This window comes from Henckelia pumila, chromosome 3 (genome assembly GCF_033568475.1).
Source record: "Henckelia pumila isolate YLH828 chromosome 3, ASM3356847v2, whole genome shotgun sequence".
Lineage (NCBI taxonomy): Eukaryota > Viridiplantae > Streptophyta > Magnoliopsida > Lamiales > Gesneriaceae > Henckelia > Henckelia pumila.
The window spans coordinates 68247073-68268754 of NC_133122.1; positions in this window are offsets into that span (position 1 = coordinate 68247073).

Genomic DNA, 21682 nt, shown 5'->3' on the forward strand with positions numbered 1-21682 from the left:
GGGTAGATCGGAAGCTCCGATCAGGGTTCGGAAGCTCCGATCTATTTCAGAGAGTTTTATATTGTTCGGAATAAAGTACGGAAGCTACTAAGAACAGGTTCGGAAGCTCCGATCTATGATCGGAAGGTCCGATCATTTTCTAAGAATATTATATTGTTCGGAAGCAGATCGGAGGCAACGAAGTGAAGCAGATCGGAAGCACCGAACGTGATCGGACGTTCCGATCTTGAACGGCCGCCTGATAATCTTGTCCGGAATACTTTTGCTCGACAACACATTTATTGCACCGATCGGAAGCTCCGAAGTGGATCGGACGTTCCGATCCAGTACACCCGCGTGTCTCAGAATTCAAATTTCGGAAGCTCCGATGCAGGGATCGGAATTTCCGATTGATGCCGAATTTTCAGCTATAAAAGGAGGCATTCCGAGGCCATTCAACACATCCAAACATCTTCAAGTCTCTCAATCCTCTCAAGCATTATTCAAGCCATTTGTTGAGCAATTTGTAGCCCCTTTTGAGTGTTCAAAATATATTCACATATCGAGTTGTATACGGGGTTGTAAAATCGAGGGTTGTTTGTTTGTGAGTTGGTTGCTCGGTTTTGTAAGCACTTGTGTGTGAAGCCAAGTGTATTTTACGAGTGTTGAGGCTATCCTTGGAGCCCTTAAGGCCAAGAGTGTTGAGTTGTATCGGCGCGGTGATCGTGTCAAGTTGTAAGGCTATCCTTGGAGCCATCAAGGCCAAGACGTTCGAAGTGCTAGTGGATCCTTGGTTAATCGACTTAACCAAGAAGGGGAGACGTAGACGATTTATCGTCGAACTTCCATAAACATCTCTTATCCCTTTTACTGCTTTATTTACATTACGCATTTATTTACCGCACTTATTATTTGATTGCTTAAGTCTTCCGCTTGCGTACTTGCATAATCGCTTTAAATTGCTAAAGTTGCCAATAGAACCTAAATTCCCCCCCCCATTAGGTTCTAACAAGTGGTATCAAAGCCACCTTTTTCAAAATATTTTCAAAAAGGTTTCTATGGCAAATCTAGCGAGCGACTATGCTCAAGGGCAATCAACAAATCGTTCTCCTCTTTTCAATGGCATAAACTACGGATATTGGAAAAACCGAATGTTCCTATATATCCAATCCATAGATTATGATCTTTGGAAATTTACTGTGAAAGGTCCCTACATACCTACTAAAGAGGTTGAGGGTGTCAAAATTCCTAAGGGAATGGACGACTTTTCCAAGGAGGACATGCGATTAATTTCTCAAAATGCTAAAGCCATGAATATTCTTCATTGTTCCTTAGATATGAATGAGTACAACCGGATCTCAATGTGCTCATCAGCTAAAGAGATATGGGACAAGTTGGAGATATGCCATGAAGGGACTAATCAAGTCAAAGAGACGAAGATCGATCTACTCCAACTCAAATATGAAACATTCGAGATGGAATCAAACGAAGATGTAGATACTATGTTCCGAAGGCTTACTCAAATTATCAATGAGCTAGCCCAACTCGGGGAACAATATCCAACCAAACAAGTGTGGAGGAGAGCTCTACGCGCCTTACCCAAGGAGTGGGATGCCAAGAGGACGGCCATCATCGAGTCAAACAAAGGCAACACTGCATCCTACGATCTTGATCAACTACATGGGACTCTAAAAACCCATGAGCTGGAATTATCAACAAGGAAGGAATTAAAGAAAGAAGATACCAAGGCAAAGGGGATTGCTCTATCTAGCCAATCCAAAGAAGATGATGATGATGATATGGCGCTCTTCGCAAGAAAGTTCAAACGATTCATGCGAGGAAACAAATTCCAAAAGAAGCCGGATAAGGAAGTTACTTGCTACAACTGTCAACAACAAGGCCACTATGCAAATGAGTGTCCTCTTAAGAAGAAAGTTGACAAGGGAAAGAAGAAAGCACTTCTAGCCACTTGGAGCGCTAGCGACGATGACGAGGAGGAAGCCAACATCTGCCTCATGGCTAAAAGTGATGACATCGTCTCCGACGACGATGATGAGGTACCTTCCTATGATGAACTACTACATGCATATAAAAACATGTTTGATATGGCTAAATCTCTTAGAAAAGAAAATAGAAAGCTCAAACATGAATTAGAAACTAAGGAGCATGAAAACCTAAGATTAAAGGATGACATAGCTCACTTAGAGAAATCTTTTGATAAATTCAATGTAAGTAGTAATAACTTGAATAATTTACTAAGCATGAAAAAATGTAGTTTTGATAAGGGTGGAATAGGGTATGGTAAGAAATCTATAGATTTCACTAGTCTAATTGCTAAAGCAAAAATGAGATCACCCCCTGCATGTTCTTACTGTTGTAAAATAGGACATGCTAGACATAAGTGTAGATCTTTAAAATATCAATATGATAAAAAGAGCTATATGAAATGGAGGCCTAAGAGTACTTAACAACTCATCAGTTGGCATTATGAGATCATGATCTAAGGGAGTTCATCATAGACCGGTTTAAATTGCCTTGATGCGACTGGTCTTCCTGATGAACGCTGCTCTGTCCAAGAAAATAGGTTTTTAAATAGGCATAGCCCTACCTACTACTGGGAGCACTCTTGGAAAGTGGCGATGATGTCGCTATGAGAGACTGAACTCTTGGAAATCTGTTTTGTATTTTTCTTTTCTAACACTGTGGACCCAAAAGAACTAAAGGGTACCAAAATCTCTTCTTTTAGGGAAATAGGAAAATTTTTATCCCTAGAATATGGTATCTAGACAGTGGATGTTCTATACATATGACGGGGAACAAGGAGCTTCTTCAATCAATCAAACCAAAGGAGAAGGGAACTGTAACCTTTGGAGACAACAGCAAAGGAATCATTGAAGGAATCGGCTCAATAGGTATATCTGAATCTTGCCTGATTGATGATGTACTCCTAGTGAAAGGGCTTAAGCATAATCTACTAAGCATAAGTCAATTGTGCGATAGAGGTTATGAAGTCAAATTCACTCCCCAACACTGCACTATATCACTCACGACTGACAAATCCATAAATTTCAAAGGATATAGAAGTGAAAATGTTTACAAGGTTTCTTTAAACAATTTATCTTTATCAAATATTAAAAGCCTTGTATCCTTGAATATTGATGACAACATTCTTTGGCATAGACGACTAGGTCATGTTGGTCCTAGTACCATAGAAAAACTTTTTAAACTTGATTTAGTTGTTGATATGCCAAAACTCAATTTAAAATTAGATTCTATTTGTGATGCATGTCAACTTGGCAAACATACAAGGGAATCTTTTAAAAGAAAAAATTTTATATCAACTTCTATGCCCCTTAAACTTCTTCACCTAGATCTATGTGGTCCCTCGAGGAACGCTAGCCTAGGAGGGAAGCTTTATGCATTTGTCATTGTGGATGATTTCTCACGATTCACGTGGACATTGTTTTTAGCCCACAAAAATGATGCCTTTGATTATTTTAAAACTTTTGTGAAACGTGTTGAGAATGAGAAAAATTTTTCAATAAAGCAGATCCGTAGTGACCACGGAACTGAATTTCAAAATGAGAGTTTTTCAAACTTTTGTGAAGAGAAAGGCATCGGTCATAATTTTTCTTGTCCTAGGACTCCTCAACAAAACGGGGTCGTTGAGAGGAAAAATAGAACACTTGTGGAGATTGCGAGGACCATGATATGTGAGCATTCTCTACCAAAATATTTTTGGGTTGAAGCAATGAACACTGCCTGTTACATTATCAATCGCGTATCAATAAGGCCAATTCTCAAGAAAACTCCATATGAATTATGGAGAGGGAGAAAGCCTAACATTTCTTACTTTCGAGCTTTCGGTTCCAAATGCTACATACATAACAATGGTAAGGACAACCTTGGCAAATTTGATGCCAAATCCGACAAAGGTATCTTTCTCGGATATTCTACCTCAAGTAAGTCCTTTAGAGTTTTTAATAAACGCACTTTACTTGTTGAAGAATCTATGCATGTTATTTTTGATGAATCTATGTCTACTATTGTTCGCACTAACATTGATGATGTAGAATTACTCGAAGAAGAGTTGACTTCCTCAAGCCTAAATGATATAGATGTTTCCGTTGAGGAAACACCACTTCCGAAGGATTGGACGCTTCACAAAGATCACCCAATGGATCTTATCATCGGAAGTCCTTCGAAGGGAGTAGCCACTCGTTCTTCTCTTAATAATATTTGTAATCATCTTGCCTTTGTTTCGCATGTTGAACCTAAATGCATAGATGATGCTTTGTTAGATGATGCATGGATAATTGCGATGCAAGATGAGTTGAATGAGTTTAAACGCAATGATGTTTGGATTCTTGTTCCTAGGCCGCATGATAGATCTATCATTGGTACTAAATGGGTGTTTAGGAATGAACTTGATGAGCATGGCACTATTACTAGAAATAAAGCTAGGCTTGTTGCTAAAGGATATAGTCAAGAAGAAGGCATAGATTATGATGAAACTTATGCGCCTGTTGCTAGACTAGAATCTATTCGCATGCTACTTGCTTTTGCTTGCTCTAGAAATTTTAAGTTATTTCAAATGGATGTCAAAAGTGCCTTTCTTAATGGTGAATTGAAAGAAGAGGTTTATATTGAGCAACCTGATGGCTTTGTTGATCTTTCTTTGCCTGATCATGTGTTTAGACTAAACAAAGCATTGTATGGTTTGAAACAAGCTCCTCGAGCATGGTATGATAAACTGTCTACTTTCTTGCTTTCAAATGGTTTTTCAAGAGGAAAGATCGACATTACCTTATTTACCAAGAATGTCAAAAATGATCTTTTGATTGTGCAAATTTATGTTGATGATATAATTTTTGGTTCTACTGACGAAACTCTTTGTCAAGATTTCTCCAAGCTTATGCAGGAATACTTTGAGATGAGCATGATGGGGGAACTTAACTATTTCCTCGGATTGCAAATCAAACAGTGTAAAGATGGGTTCTTTGTGAACCAAAGCAAATACATTAAGGAGATTCTAAAGAAGTTTGGGATGGAGAACACCAAATCATCATCCATACCGATGAGCACAGCAATCAGACTCGACAAGGATGAAAATGGTAAAACTGTAGATCAATCTTCCTTTCGTAGTATGATTGGCTCCTTATTATATGCTACTGCTAGTAGACCGGACATTATGTTTAGTGTTTACTTGTGTGCACGATTTCAATCATGTCCAAAGGAATCACATTTGTTCGCCTTAAAACGCATTTTCAAATATCTTTCAAATACTCCAAATCTCGGCTTGTGGTATTCGAAAAATTATTTCTTTGATTTAAAAGCTTATTGCGATGCCGACTTTGGTGGATATAAGGTGGACCAAAAAAGCACTAGTGGAACTTGTTTCTTTTTAGGAAACTGTTTAGTTTCTTGGTTTTCCAAAAAGCAAAACTGTGTTGCATTATCAACGACCGAAGCCGAATATATGGCTGCCGGTAGTTGTTGTGCGCAAACTCTTTGGATGAAGCATCAATTGCTCGACTATGGTGTATCTTTTTCAAAAATCCCTATTTTCTGTGACAACACAAGCGCCATATGTCTAACAAAGAATCCGATTCAACATTCGCGCACCAAACATATTGACATTCGTCATCATTTTATTCGTGACCACATCGAACGAAATGAAGTTGAACTTCAATATGTTGACACGTCAAATCAAATTGCCGATATTTTTACAAAACCACTAGATGAAAATACTTTTATTCGTTTGCGTGGTGAACTTGGCATGATTGAGTTGTAATCACTTGTAGGCATAAATTAAATTTAATGTCATATTAAGGGGGAGCTTAATATTAAATTCGATCAAATTAATTTTGGATAATACAAATCAATTTTATTTATTCAAAATTAAGAAGCTCACATTTTTATGTGAATTATTTGCTTAAATGTTAAATAAAATAAATTTTAAAGAGTCGAAATCATGCTTTCTTCCTAAGGCAGATCGGAACCACCGATCCCGATTGGAACCACCGATCCAGATCGGAAGTTTCGATCTGTATCCCGCCACTTTTCAACTTGCGCGGTAAAATTTCCCTCCAAGATGCGGATCGGAATCACCGATCACGATCGGAACGTCCGATCCCCATTTGATCCGTCTTTTCAAATTACTTTTCACCACCTTATCTTTAATTACTGCCTCAGGATCGGAACGTCCGAAGCCTGTTCGGAGCTTCCGATCGACACGTGGCCTTACCTCAGTGGACCACATGATCGGAACGACCGATCAGGATCGGAGCTTCCGATCGTTCCAACCCCTATAAATATCAGATCGCTCAGTCCGATTTCTTGCACCTAAATTTCTTCTCTTTTCTCTATTTCATCCGATTCCAACCTATAAAAATGCCTGTCAAACGCCGTCGCGATCAAGCGAGTTCTAGTTGCCCTATTATTATCCGTGATCCTACCCAACCAGCTGTTTCTAGGCCCATTCCTGATGATTATTTGCATCGTCATATTCATCCAGGTCGTATCTTAGATACTACCTACTTGGCCCAATCCCATCTCCTACTGTTGAACTTAATCAATGCTCAACATTGGGAATCCTTTTTTCAGCCATCTGTCCCTGACCGAATCTTTCCTCCACTGATTCACGAGTTCTATGCAAACCTTGAACTCAAATTAGGGCATGGTGATATCACCATTGCCACGATCGTTCAAGGAAGGCATATCATCTTTTCTTCTGCTGATCTGTCCTCCTGGTTTGATCTTCCCAGGAATGGACCCGGTGAATACTTTTCCCAAACTTGGCCACAAAATGATCCAAACTTTGATCGTAATCTCTTTCTTACTACTATTCTCGGTCAACAAGCCACTGCTGCTGACGATCGAATCCATCTCAAGAGTCTTTGTCCTGATTTCCAAATAATTCAAAAACTCATTACCACATCCATAGTTCCCCGCAGTGGAGACCTCTCCACTTGCAAATATCTGGATTTGTATATCCTTTTTCATATCATCTCCTCTCGACCTTTTAACCTTCCGCGCCTTGTTATGCAGACTATGCATCACACGGTAACGACGGCTAAAAAGGTTTCCTTTCCTTTTGCCCGGTTTATTAACCGGATTTTGAGTCGTTTTGATATTGATTTTGAGGGGATCCCTTCTCTTGAAATCCAGTCGAGTCATATCATCAACCATCAGTCTATTATCAGGATGGATTTATCTTGGAATCCTGTGTATTCTCGATGGGTTGATGATCCTAGTCGAGCTTTTTCTAGATTTTCTCCTATTTCTGATTTGCATCGAGACTTTTCCTCTCTTCCTCACTCTATCCAAACCAAAGGTTTTCCGACTGGTCCGCCCAACACTGATATTCCATCCTCTTCCAGTTTTGAGGCCTTTGCATCTACCATTGGTGATCTTCCTTTTCAGGCTCCTGAGGTTCCTCCTACACCAATAAACCAATTTCCTAGTGACCGACTCTTCGAGACTCTTCATCGCATTGAGACGAGTATGCACACTCATTTTACCGAGTTGACTGCTAGAGTTGCCTCTCTGGAGACTCGATTTGATGACTTCGCCGCTCGCTATCCTCCTCCGCAGCATGATGATGACTCTTAGATTTTTATTTTATTTTTATTTGTATTTTTTTTCTCTTGCTTTGTATTAAAAATTATTATTGTAATGAAATTATTGCGTATTTTTAATTCGATGTTTCATTACTTTTTTCTTATCACAAAGGGGGAGAATTAATGGTTAAAATATTAATTGGGATAAAATTTGTTTATCTGATAAAATTTGTTTATCCGTTAAACTCTGTTGCTTATAAAAATTGTTTATGATTATCGTATATTTTATCTCCTGTTTTTAACCAAGTTTTGTGATCATCAAAAAGGGGGAGATTGTTACGCCTTAAACGCATATAAATCTTGAATTATGAGATTAATGTTTTTAATGCATTAACAAGTCTTATTTCTCTATGTTTTGATGATTAACAAAACTAGGTTAAAATGTTACTAATATTTACATTGAGCTTATTACAGAGTTAAAATTTTCAAGATGAATTAAGACTAAATTCATACTCAAGATCAGAAACAAAATTCGAAGAAGTATACTGCTACGGGATCGGAAGCTCCGATTGGAGATCGGAACCTCCGATCATGATCAGAAGCATCTTCGGAAGCTAAGGGTAGATCAGAAGCTCCGATCAGGGTTCGGAAGCTCCGATCTATTTCAGGGAGTTTTATATTGTTCGGAATGAAGAACAGAAGCTACGAAGAACAGGTTCGGAAGCTCCGATCTATGATCGGAAGGTTTGATCATTTTCTAAGAATATTATATTGTTCGGAAGCAGATCGAAGGCAACGAAGTGAAGCAGATCGGAAGCACCGAACGTGATCGGATGTTTCGATCTTGAACGGCCGCCTGATAATCTTGTCCGGAAGACTTTTGCTCGACAACACATTTATTGCGCCGATCGAAAGCTCCGAAGTGGATTGGACGTTCCGATCCAGTACACCCGCGTGTCTCAGAATTCAAATTTCGGAAGCTCCGATGGAGGGATCGGAAGTTCCGATCGATGCCGAATTTTCAGCTATAAAAGGAGGCATTCCAAGGCCATTCAACACATCCCAACATCTTCAAGTCTCTCAATCCTCTCAAGCATTATTCAAGCCATTTGTTGAGCAATTTGTAGCCCCTTTTGCGTGTTCAAAATATATTCACATATCGAGTTGTATACGGGGTTGTAAAATCAAGGGTTGTTTGTTTGTGAGTTGATTGCTCGGTTTCGTAAGCACTTGTGTGTGAAGCCAAGTGTATTTTACGAGTGTTGAGGCTATCCTTGGAGCCCTTAAGGCCAAGAGTGTTGAGTTGTATCGGCGCGGTGATCGTGTCAAGTTGTAAGGCTATCCTTGGAGCCATCAAGGCCAAGACGTTCGAAGTGCTAGTGGATCCTTGGTTAATCGACTTAACCAAGAAGAGGAGACGTAGACGATTTATCGTCGAACTTCCATAAACATCTATTATCCCTTTTACTGCTTTATTTACATTACGCATTTATTTACCGCACTTATTATTTGATTGCTTAAGTCTTCTGCTTGCGTACTTGCATAATCGCTTTAAATTGCTAAAGTTGCCAATAGAACCTAAATCCCCCCCCCCCCCATTAGGTTCTAACAAACTTGAAAACCATCACGTTCTCGAGTTATTTTACCTGTCGAGGGTAATGTCGAATCATACCTTTGTCTTGATTCAAATCTCTGAATTCTTGCACTTCTTGATCAATGAAAAACTATCAAAATGCTGCTCAATCCCTTCTTGCTATTCCAAGGTGCTAGTTGAATCAAGCCTTGATCCAACTTCTTGTCGACATGAATTCTTCGATTCAAACTTAATAAACTTCAACTTAAATCTGAATTGCATTGTTTATAACTCAACATCAGCTTCTAAACATCATTACAATTCATCATGTTACAGCAACTACAAATCTTGTTCGATTGACTGGAATTGAAACCGACGGCGCAACGATTCGAATTTGATAAATCCAAAAGCTTACACATCATCTAAACATTGATCTAAATCCAATATCAACATCAATATATCAACCAAAATTCGAAAATAGCATCCCAAAAATTTCAGAATTTCATATCAATTCAAAATCTTCAACTGGCGGCATAACGGACTGAAACCGAAAATTCCAAAGGCATAAACATCATCTTATCAATTATCTAAACACATTTTCATATAAATCCCCCCCAGACATACACAAATTCAGCAGCTTAATATTTCCAAAAATTCAGAAAATATTCGGAAATTAATAAGCATGTCCGAACGACGATCTTTTCGCGATCCAACTTAGATATGCTATCGTCGTATATACTAGAACATGTTTATACAATCAAATCTTAATTCTAACAACATCGTAAAATTCAAACATGGTAGAATTTATTCAAATTTATGTTAAAGTGTAGCACTCGAAGCCATAATCGCAAATATATGATCTATTTGAAATTCTACCGGTCGGATCAATTTCTATCAAATTTTGAAAGAAAAGAATCGGCCATGGGAGCTTTCTCTCCTCCTATTCTAGACTTCTTCTACTGAGTGGAATGAATTGATTCATTCAATTCATATATAAATCCCATGTGTAATGCACTCAAAATAGAAATATTGCACTTTGTCCTTGAAACTCCACTCTTAGCAATTCATTCCTTATCACTTTTAAACCTTACATTAAATCCTTTTTAATTGCCAACTCAACATTAAAATCTTAAATCTCATAAATAATCAATTCACATATTTTATCCTTCTAATATAAGAATCCCGTAATTTAAATCTCAAAATTCGTAAATTCCCAAATTAAATATTTTCGACTCGGAAATTAAATCTCTAATTTCCCTAAATTCCCAAATAATATTTTTCCCAAATTCAAAATTTAAATCTCAAATTCCGTAATTAATAACTTAATATTTTCAAGGTCTTACAGTTTCTCTCTTAAAGACTCAACGTAACATACTTTACTCAATAGCTGTGTATTTTGAATGTAGGCTTTCTTTCACCATACGTTTTGCTTCTTTTGCAGCTCACAGTTCCTCAAAGAAACATCGCACTATAGAGGATGGATTTCCACGTAGGTCACTTGCTATTAGGGTGAGTAAAAGTACCAGGGTCTCTCGCAGATTGGCTTCTCAGTTCTCCAATATCTTGGCGGGGCCAGCCAATCCAGAAGATGATGATGTTATTTCTAGTTCTCCAATTTTTACTGCTTTCAAGGTTCCAGCTCCGATTCATGAAGGTACTTCTGCTCCAAGTTCAGGGGAAGTCCAAGGAGATTCAGTCTCCGATCAAAAAGAAAGTATCTCTAGTGGTGTATGAGAGTAGTTTTGCTGACAAGATCCCAATGGGTATCCCTTTTGTGATCACTCCCGTTGAAAATTAAAGTGTTCCTGATTCTTCAATCCTTGACAAGACTTCCAAAACCATTACCGATTTGATATCATCAGAGGTAACTTTTATCTTTGCTTTCGCTCATGTTAAGCTTTGGGATATTTTTCCTCACTCTTAAATTTTTATGTCAGGATCATATCTTTAGAAGAATTCAAATGTGAACTATGTCCACAATAACTATGGATCTCGAATTCAGTTTTCTCCATGAAAAGAAACAAGTGAACCAACTCCTGAATCGTCTATTGCCTCAGCTACCGCCATGCTCAAGTCTCTGATCCAACAAGATGTTATTTATTTGGATTAACATAAATGTCATGTTGTGATTATTGCCTTCCAATTGTTCCAAAGTTCACCTGGCTTTGCTGATTTTGCTTTGGGTAAAGAGTCTTGAATTCCCTTCCTATTTTTATTTCTCATGCATAGGATTCCACTGACAAATGTGTGGATCTCCTGTCCAGAATTGGTGGTTTTAAGGCTTCCAAATAATTTTGGGATGCTCTAAAATCTGTTAGGAATGGTTATTTTTCCCACTTGATTGAAGCTGGGCAGAAGTTTGATGTCAAAGAACATATAGCCAAGCTTAAGGAAGAGTTAGCTATTCATGAGTCCAAGTGTATGATGTTGCTGGAGGAAGGAAAATCTCTTAAATCCCGTGTACTTGCTGCTGATAAGGACTCCACACTAAAAGAAGCCAACTGGTCAATCAAAAAGATTAATACCATGGATGGACCAAGGCTTTGGCTGATGTAGAAAGTGTGAGGGCAAATTGCTTTATAAGTGGAAAGAGTTTGGTGAGGCTCTTTCTAAGTAGTTTCTTTCAGTGAGAAAAACAATTGTCCCATTGGTTTTTTTTGTGTCTTGCGACCACATATGTTTTGTTTTGGCTAGAACTTCTTTCATTTAGTTTTGGGTTCACCATGGCCTTATGAACCATGGCCATGTTTTAATGTGCATGTCTTTTAAAACCTATATTACTGATCATTTGAATCAGTGGTCCACTATGGATTTTGTAGATTGTTACTCTTTGTGAATTATTTCAGATGCATTGTAGCACATAAAGTGACTATTAGTCTACTCTTTAGTTATTTATTTACAAGAGTACATAGCCATGATTTGGCTTAATATTTACAAAGGTGGTTTTCATAGCCATCTACTTTGATCCTTGCTCATTTTCTTCACGCATGCTGGGAACATATTGCTTCAAATATTTTCCATTGATGCACCTTTTATGTAGTTCCTCATCGTCACTCGCTAACCAGTACGCGTTCCCTTCAAGCACCTGATGAACTTTGAATGGTCCTTACCAATTTGGGGACCATTTACCAAGTTCTCTGCCCTTTCTTCCTATGAGTAATGTTAGGATCGAATGTGTGTATAGAGGGAGGGGGTGAATACAAACTTATGATATTTTAGTTATTTTTTTAAAACTCTTCGCAGACAGTCTAGCTAGGGTTACCTTTCAAGACTAGTTTCTTTAACCTCAAAAATAGTTTGTTCTACAATAGTAGTGCGGATAAACAGTCTAAGGAAGGAGTTCACTTGAAAACCTTGGTTTATACAATCCTTTGTATACAATCCACTCCAATCACAGGGATTATCCCTTGCCTAGATCAAAACTCCTAGTTCTCAACACAAATTAGTACAACACTTCTTAACACCGGAAACAACAATTGAAGTAATCAGCAGTTTGAATGAATCATAAGATTCAAAAAGGTGAGCAAATCTTCTTCAACAATCTGAGTTAAGTGGTAGAGATTTGATTCTTTGGGCCCTTTGGGATCCTTAAAAGATCTGATATATGACTTGTACGAGTGGGCTAAGTGAGCAGATAAGATATTTCTTGAAAAGTGCTCAGAGAATGCTTAAATAGCTTGTAAGTTGTGGGGGAATCTCTCTTTCATTCTTTGTTAGGATCCTATATATATAGGCATGTTTGAGCAACGTTCAGCTGGATGTATTCATAAATTATTTTCTAAAACGTCTTTTAGTTTTCTGCATATCCTCATAAATACTTGTCGAAGATATTTGAATTTGAGTAGCACTTTCTTCGAAGTAAATCTTAGCTGTTTTGAGCAGTTGACTTTTTGAGGCTTATAATGCAGTTGACAGTCTGATTGTTTAGTATTTCTTGACTTGAATTGGTCTATGGTTTCCTAAGATTAGTTTGAATAAATTTCCAATAGAGAACAGTCTGAAAATTCTATAAAATCTTTTGAGCAGTCGAGTGTCTTCAAGCAGTCTCGAAAGTTTTTTTGAGAAGTCGAGTGTCTTCAAGCAGTTCCGAAAGTTCTTTTGAGCAGTCGAATGTCTTCAACCTATTTTTATAATGTATAATAGTTTAGTTTGTAATCACCAAAACTAAGGGTACAACACTTTCCCCCTTTTTGGTGATGAAAAACCAATAAACTCCTTTAAGATGTATACAATTAAAATATAGTTATTAGTTTAGTAATTTGAATTGGAATTGAGAGAATGAAATTTCAAATTGTGCAAAAGAAAGCAGTTTAAATGCTATTACACATACTGAACAAAATATAAAAGCTGGCTATCCTCGGAACCACGATGCTTTACTTCTTTCAGCTTTCTTTTTTGCTTCCACTTTTCTTTTTCTGTCTTCTTCTTCTGCCCTTTTTCTTGACTCTTCTTCCCTCTTTTTGACATCTCCCTTTTGAAAATGTAGGATGATTTCATGCAACTGTGCACCAAAATTAGCTTCCATTTGATTTATTCTAACCTCCGTCCTGTTCTCAAATTGAAGTGTTTGTGCAGACCGTTCAGCAGCAGTTACGTTGTGTGATTTGTAATTGTTGTAAACTTTTACTTACCTTCGATCACTAGAGACAACAGCTTGGTCAAGTATCTAAGAATTGTTTTCGAAAATTGTCCATGGCATAAGAATCAGATGCGTGCCTGGTTTCTGTCTATTTAACTAGGACTCTGATGGCTTCCATCAGGGAATACATAGTGGCATTGGAAATTGGATAGTCATCTAGTGGATATTCAGAACCAGTGTTAGTTGAGAGTGTTTTAGAGATCATCAACCGGTGACTCTTATCTTTCAAGGTATGCACCTGGTCTTGGGATTCTGAGGAGAATGGAGGCCCAGTACTTTCTTGATGCCGATTGTTATGAGGAGGAGAAGGTATAATTAGAGATAGATCCCTAGTCTTTTCAAAAATTCTGGAGATGGATCTCTTTCCATTTCTATAGTTGGTGACTTGAGGAGCGTCGAGTCTTCCATCAACTTGATATGACTGAATGGATAAGTTTCTGTTTGTTGTGTATTGACATCAAAGATGGTAGACTCAGACCCTTCGTATATTTCCATTTTATCGGCATGGCTCTCAGGAATCTCCAATTCAGTCAAAGATTTGAAAACTTCTTCAACAGAAGTTAGAGGTACTTCTCATAGTGGAATTCCAACTAGTATAGTTGACGTAGAGGCAGTCGAGATACCAATAGTTGGAGCAGTGGTGAGTGAGATATTACCAGTGGAAGAGATTCCTACTGCAATTGAGATAACATAAAATTCAGGTAAAACGGGTACCTGAGTATAGGTAGATTCTGGGACAATTGTGGAAGATTTGGATAGTAATAGTGACTTGGAAGCATAACTAGTCTTTGTTTGTGTTTCTTCTTCTGATTCAGCTTCATTAGATTCAGAGATACCTTCCCCAATCTCTTTCATCATTACTTCACCTTCATCATTTACAGCTTCAAGATGTTCTCCGAGCATAGGTTTTGGCAGGTTGAAGTCATTTCTCATCAACTGAATAACCATGGAGATATGATGAGCATCCATTTCTAGTTGAGAAATTACTGCAGAGTCATTTTCAACAGTCCGAGCTGTAGGCACAAAAGTTTCCATTTTTCTACGAATAATCAGGCGAAGGAGGCTTTCTCAGATTTTTTTATGAATGAAATTGTGTCGGAGTAAAGCCTCTGCCAATGTCTGAGTTTCTACCCATTTGAGCAGCAAATCTTCCAACTTTCTTAGTCACTAGAGTGATTTTTTTTCAATAATGGTTGAATAATGAGTGACATTCATGTATTCCACCCATTCATCAAAGAGAGTTATTCTCTTCTCCACATATATATTTGCAAATGAGATAGTAAGATCAACGACCTTTTGAATTGCAGAAGGTTTTACTGGACTATCCTCGAACTTTTATTTGCCTTTAAGTTCAGGCAGTTCATAGTCCATAGAGACAATATTCTTTTCAACAATCCTAATTCCTGTCAAAGTTGTGCCAGCAGGGATATCAGCAATTCTAATAGGCTCATTTATATTCTTGATCAACTTGAGCTTTTTGGTTGGTATCTTTCTTTGGACTGGTTCAACACCAGTTATCTTTTTGAGAAACAACTGTTGCATCTTTCGTAATTACATCAACAGTTGCAGCAGTCTTCTTTGGTGTCTTTTTCTTTGAGAAAACATTGATGAGAGGGGTGTCCTCTGTATTATTCTCTACATCTGATACAATCATTCTCAGTTTTCTATTGATAGATCCTTTCTTCTTCTTGATGACTTTTGACTGTCCAATCAATATTTTGGACTGTGCAGCCTGTTTCTCCTTCTTCAATTTTAACTTGAAGTAGTTCTTGGTCTGATGAACCCTGTTTTCACAAATTACTTTATTTCTTATTTCACCTTTTCTTCCACTTATTTGGATTATCCTCGTGGGTAATTTATATGTCTTGAAATCTTCTTTGATGGGGAGACGGTGTTCCACCAGTTTTCGATCTAACCCATGCATGCCTCATAACTCCAAGAAAAGTAATATTTGAATTCTTTCAATAGTTCCTTCAGTTTGAACTTCAATTCATCATCTAGAAAGGAACTTATGTATACAAATTGTGGATTAACCAAGTCTCTCAGGTTCACCTCTTCTAATGGATCATGTATCTAGGGTTGGTGATCCTCCATCTGTGATGGTGCCAGTGCAAGATCCTCCAGTTGCAAAACCTCGGAAGGATCGGGTTCTTCTTCATAGATGATCTCAGATCCATCAAATTCCCACCCTCGTACCAAGTCTACAATCTGCTGCACATGTGTTTTCTTGATGGTGGTTGTAGTTGCATCCATCTCATTCTTTTGGAATTCAATCAACACATTTTATGAGCGGCTGTATCATTGGCATGGAAGGCACAATGATAGTTGTCCTTTGGATTCTACCAAATATTTCATTGATTCCAAATGTCTCCACGTACATAGATTTGGGTTTTCCATCCTTATTCTTCTCGTATAACTTGATTGGATCAAAATCACCATTGTATTACCTCAATTCAACCACACTTGTGGGGACCTCGGGTTGCTAATCTCATCTTAGGGCAATTAATAAACAATTAACATTCATTAAACATCAATTAATAAACCAAGAGCCAAGTAAAAAAAATTATTTTTTTCTTTAAATTTCAGTGTCTCGCTCGATCGGTGAAAACACCCGATCGAGCGAGCACAAATGCTCAACTCTCAGATGAAACCTAATTTGGCCTCGCTCGATCCGTCAACTTCTGCGGATCGAGCGAGCCAAAAACTAAATTCTCTGTTTTGCAAAATACAGGGCTCGCTCGATCCGTCAACTTCTGCGGATCGAGCGGGCTTCAAATTCCAGTAATACTGCATGATAATTTTTGCTGTCAAAATCGAGCACTAACACTTCTAGTCATCAAGAACAACATGAGACATGGTTTAAAAGATCCAAAACTTGCATATATACATAAACAAGGTCTCAAACATCTATACATGCATTTTGTTACATCAAACAAGTCGTTAAAGATCATAAACGACAACAACTATATCAAGTTTCATACATGTATTCCAAAACCAACATAACTAAAGTTTAGTGCTTCTAAAGTTCAAGACATCATCTACAACCCGAGTCCTCATGTGCTAGACTCTCTCCCAGCTGTCAATGACGTCGATTACTAGCTCCTGCCCCTTCTGTTGTCATGCACACATACAAAACAAGACAACAGCCGGATAAACTCCGGTGAGAAACAATTTTCAGTATAACCAACATATAGAAAGCGTTAAATAAATCATCTTGACTCTATTAAAACTCGACTCAACAAATAGAGTATGTAAACGCTTTAAATACGAATTGATTCACATAACTTTGAGGCCATCAAGATTCATAAATGATCTTGACATGGATATCCATCTAACGAGTTTGTAACCGACTCGCAAATAAGGTTAACAGCAACCTTGGCATAGAATTAATTCAATATAGCCTCATATCAACTCGAATATAAAGATCCACTACCTATGATGGATCGACATCATCACAATCAAATCAAAAACATAAACAAGTATGTGGTTTTTGCGGGCCAACTCAAGATTAGTCGTTCTTGAGTTTCAAAGTCTCTACTTCGCGATGTCGTCATTATACCTTCGTTTATTTTGATTCTGAACTCTTCAAATCTGAAAGATACAACCAAAATACATATATCAACTTCGTTTCAATCTATCATATCAAAATCGAGTCGAAAACAACATAAGATCATCGATCAAACTCATTTCAAAACTCAATCCAACTTCTTCGGTTCAAAGTTGTTGTCTCGAGTCGTTGGCCTTCCAAACTCGACTGAAACGGAAGAATAAAATTCCATAACATTCACATCATCAATATAAGTGTTTCATCTTAGCTATCGAATAACAAAACAGTCCAAAAACTGATTAAACGACGTAGCGATTCAAATTCGGTAACCGACGTAATCCCGAAACTATTTATAACTTCTAACCAACTCATACATGTATTTCAAATCAATAACCAGCTGATATATCATTCAAAACTTCATCTCAATAGCTATAATCAACAACCATAAGCTGGAAATCAAGATTGGATACACATAACACAAACTCATCAATCCGGTTTTGATATAGAATCGCATAAACGTCGATAAACATAATCGAAAACTCAACATCTGATATCTGTAAACTTTCGAGCTTCAAACCATGCTGAAAGATATAAAAACTTACACTAAATCGAAGCCCTCTTCGTAAGGATTCCAAAACAATTTACGGAATCGAAATCGGATAACCGGTTCAAAAGATATAAGGATTTGAAGATCAAAATTCTAAAGAAAACAAGAAGATCTCGGATGCTCTGTTATTATTTTCTGAATTTGAGAAGGAATTACACGTGCACATGCTGAGTCTTGCAATAAAATCTGATAACTTTAATTCTATTTGCACTTTAGTCCCTCATCTTTTCAATAATTGCAATTTGGTACTCGACCCCTATTTTAATTCAATTTCAATCCTAAATAATTTAATAATATTAGAATTTAAATCAAAACTCTAAATATTTCCAAATTAAATATACTCGGATTAAAATCAAATTAAATTCGAATTAATTTCTAATTAATCCTGGGCCTTACATTTCTCCCCCACTAAGACATGAGTTCGTCCTCGAATTCATAAACAGTATAGATATGCACTCTGCATGCTCATAAGAATAAAGAATAACTGAAAACTGAATAAAAACTCACATCAGTGGAATAGATAAGGAAATCGTTGCTTCTTATCTTCTTCGACTTCCCAAGTTGCTTCTTCAACTCCGTGTCGACTCCATTGAATCTTCACCAATGGAATAGTCTTCATTCAGAGTTGCTTTGTCTTCTTATCAAGAATCTGAATAGGTCGTTCAAAGTAGCAAAGAGTGTCATCCAACTCAGCTTCATCAGATCGAATCACATGAGACGCATCAGATATATACTTCCTTAACATCGATACATGAAAGACATCATGTATCCCAGATAAAGACATAGGAAGAGCGAGTCGATAAGCAAGATTGCCTATCTTCTCGAGAATCTCGTACGGCCCAATATACCTCGGAGATAATTTTCCTCGTTTGCCAAATCGAACTGTGCCTCTGAACGGTGAAATCTTCAGAAACACTCTATCTCCCTGATCAAAAGATAACGGCCGTCGTCGTACATTCGCATATCTCGTCTGTCTATGCTGCGTTGTACTCATTCTCTGCTGTATCAATTTCACTTTCTCAGTCTTCTGTCTGATCATGTCTGGCCCTAACTCAGGTACCTCAGAAACATCATCCCAATACAAAGGCGATCGACACTTCTTCCCATATAATGCTTCAAATGGTGCCATCTCCATACTCGTCTGATAACTGTTGTTATAAGAAAATTTCACAAGTGGTATAGAATTTTGCCATGTAACGCCAAAATCAAGTACTACAGCTCTAAGCATATCCTCAAGCGTCTGAATAGTTCGTTCAGATTGACCGTCAGTTTGAGGATGATAAGCAGTACTCAAATGTAAACGCGTACCTAGAGCTTCCTGTAGGCTATGCCAAAAGTGCGATGTAAACCTTGGATCTCGGTCAGATACAATCAACTTTGGCACACCGTGTAGTCTTACCACTTCTCGAATATAGAGATCCGCCATTTGATCATGACGATAAGTCATTCGGTAGGGAATAAAGCACGCAGATTTCGTAAATCTGTCAATGATCACCCAAACAGCATCGCATCCTCGAGATGATCGTGGCAACTTTGTTATAAAGTCCATGGAAATGTGATCCCATTTCCATTCAGGAATCGATAAACTCTGTAATAAGCCACCCGGTTTCTTTCTTTCAGCCTTCACCTGTTGGCAATTCAAACATTTTGACACAAATTCCGTCACATTAGACTTCATTTGTTTCCACCAGTACTGAATCTTCAAGTCGTTGTACATCTTTATGCCTCCAGGGTGAACACTGAAGCGACTACAATGGGCTTCTTTCAAGATATTCTGTCTCAAGTCTGCAATATCGGGAACAACTATTCGGTCATTCACATACAAGATATCATCGTCACTAACCTTGTACTCAGACTGATGTCCTGATCGAATCATTTCAATCGACTTCTACACATTCTGATCGGCTTTTTGTGCTTCTTTGATATGAATCAATAACTCTGGCTCAGCACTGACTGCATAAATTCTCATCGGCTTTTTATCTGTCTCAAATACACATCCAGAACTACAACAATCTTCAATCAAATTAGATACACCTATCGTAGACAAGGATAAAGCACATACCTTTCTACTTAGGGCATCCGCTGCTGCATTAGATTTTCCCGGATAGTATTTGATTTCACAATCGAAATCCTTCAACAAATCAAGCCATCGTCGTTGTCTCATATTCAATTCAGATTGTGAGAACAGATACTTCAATCTTTTGTGATCAGAAAAGATTTCAAACTTCTCGCCATATAAATAATGTCTCCAGATTTTCAATGCAAAGATGATTGCAGCCAATTCAAGATCATGAATCGGATACCTGACTTCATGTGGTTTCAGTTGTCGAGAAGCATAAGCGACAACATGTCCTTTCTGCATTAAAATACATCCCAAACCCTGGTGAGAAGCATCACAATAAACAACAAAATCACCAGTACCTATAGGGATTATTAGAACAGGCGCTGTAGTCAATCTCTTCTTTAGCTCGATAAAACTCCTTTCACAAGCCTCAGACCAAACAAATGGTGCATTATTCTGTGTAAGATGTGTAATAGGCTTTGCTATAGATGAAAAATATCGAATGAATCGACGATAATAACCTGCTAAGCCCATAAAACTTCGAATTTATGGCACAAATGTCGGTCTCTGCCAACTGATCACAGCTTCAACCTTACTCGGATCTACTGAAATACCATCTCCTGAAATTACATGACCAAGAAAAACAACTCGTTGCAACCAAAACTCACATTTGGATAACTTGGCATACAATTTCTCTTCTCTTAATATTCTCAATACAGTTCGGAGATGATCAGCATATTCACACAGACTCTTAGAGTATATCAAAATATCATCGATGAAGATAATCACAAAGTCATCTAAATATCTTTGAAATACTCTATTCATCAATCTCATAAAAACTGCCGGTGCATTCGTTAGACCAAAAGACATGACTATGGATTCATAATGTCCATACCTGGTTCTGAACGCAGTCTTAGGAATGTCTTCGTCTCTAACCCTCAGTTGATGATATCCGGATCGTAAATCAATCTTCGAATATACTGATGATCCCTGCAATTGATCAAATAAATCATCGATATGAGGTAAAGGATAGCGATTCTTTACTGTTACTTTGTTCAATTGTCGGTAGTCAATACATAATCTCATTGATCAGTCCTTCTTTCGAACAAATAATACCGGAGCACCCCATGGGGATACACTCGGTCTGATATAACCTTTGGCCAACAAATCTTTGAGTTGGTCTTTTAATTCTTTCAGTTCAATCGGTGTCATACGGTACGGTGCTTTCGATATCGGTTGTGTACCTGGCATCAATTCAATACCGAAATCTACCTCTCTGTACGGTGGCAATCCTGGAATCTCGTCAGGGAATACATTTGCAAACTCGCTCACCACCGGTATATCAGTCAATGTCGGACTAGTCTTCAGTATATCAACTGCATAAATAAGGAATCCTTATGCCCCTTTCTGTAACAAGTCAGTCATAGAAAGAACAGATATCAAAGGAATTCTGGCTCGTGATCCCTTACCATAGAATTTCCACTCATCAGTCATATCAGGCCTGAACTTCACAATCTTCTGAAAACAGTCAACTGTTGCTCTCTACTTGGTTAACATATCGATACCGATTATGCAATCAAAATCAGATAAACCAAGAACGATATAGTCAAGCTCAACTTCATTACCTTCGTACTGTAGTACACAATTTTTAACAAACTTCACTGATACTATACCTTTTCCCAACGGTGAAGATATAGACATTACAGTAGCTAA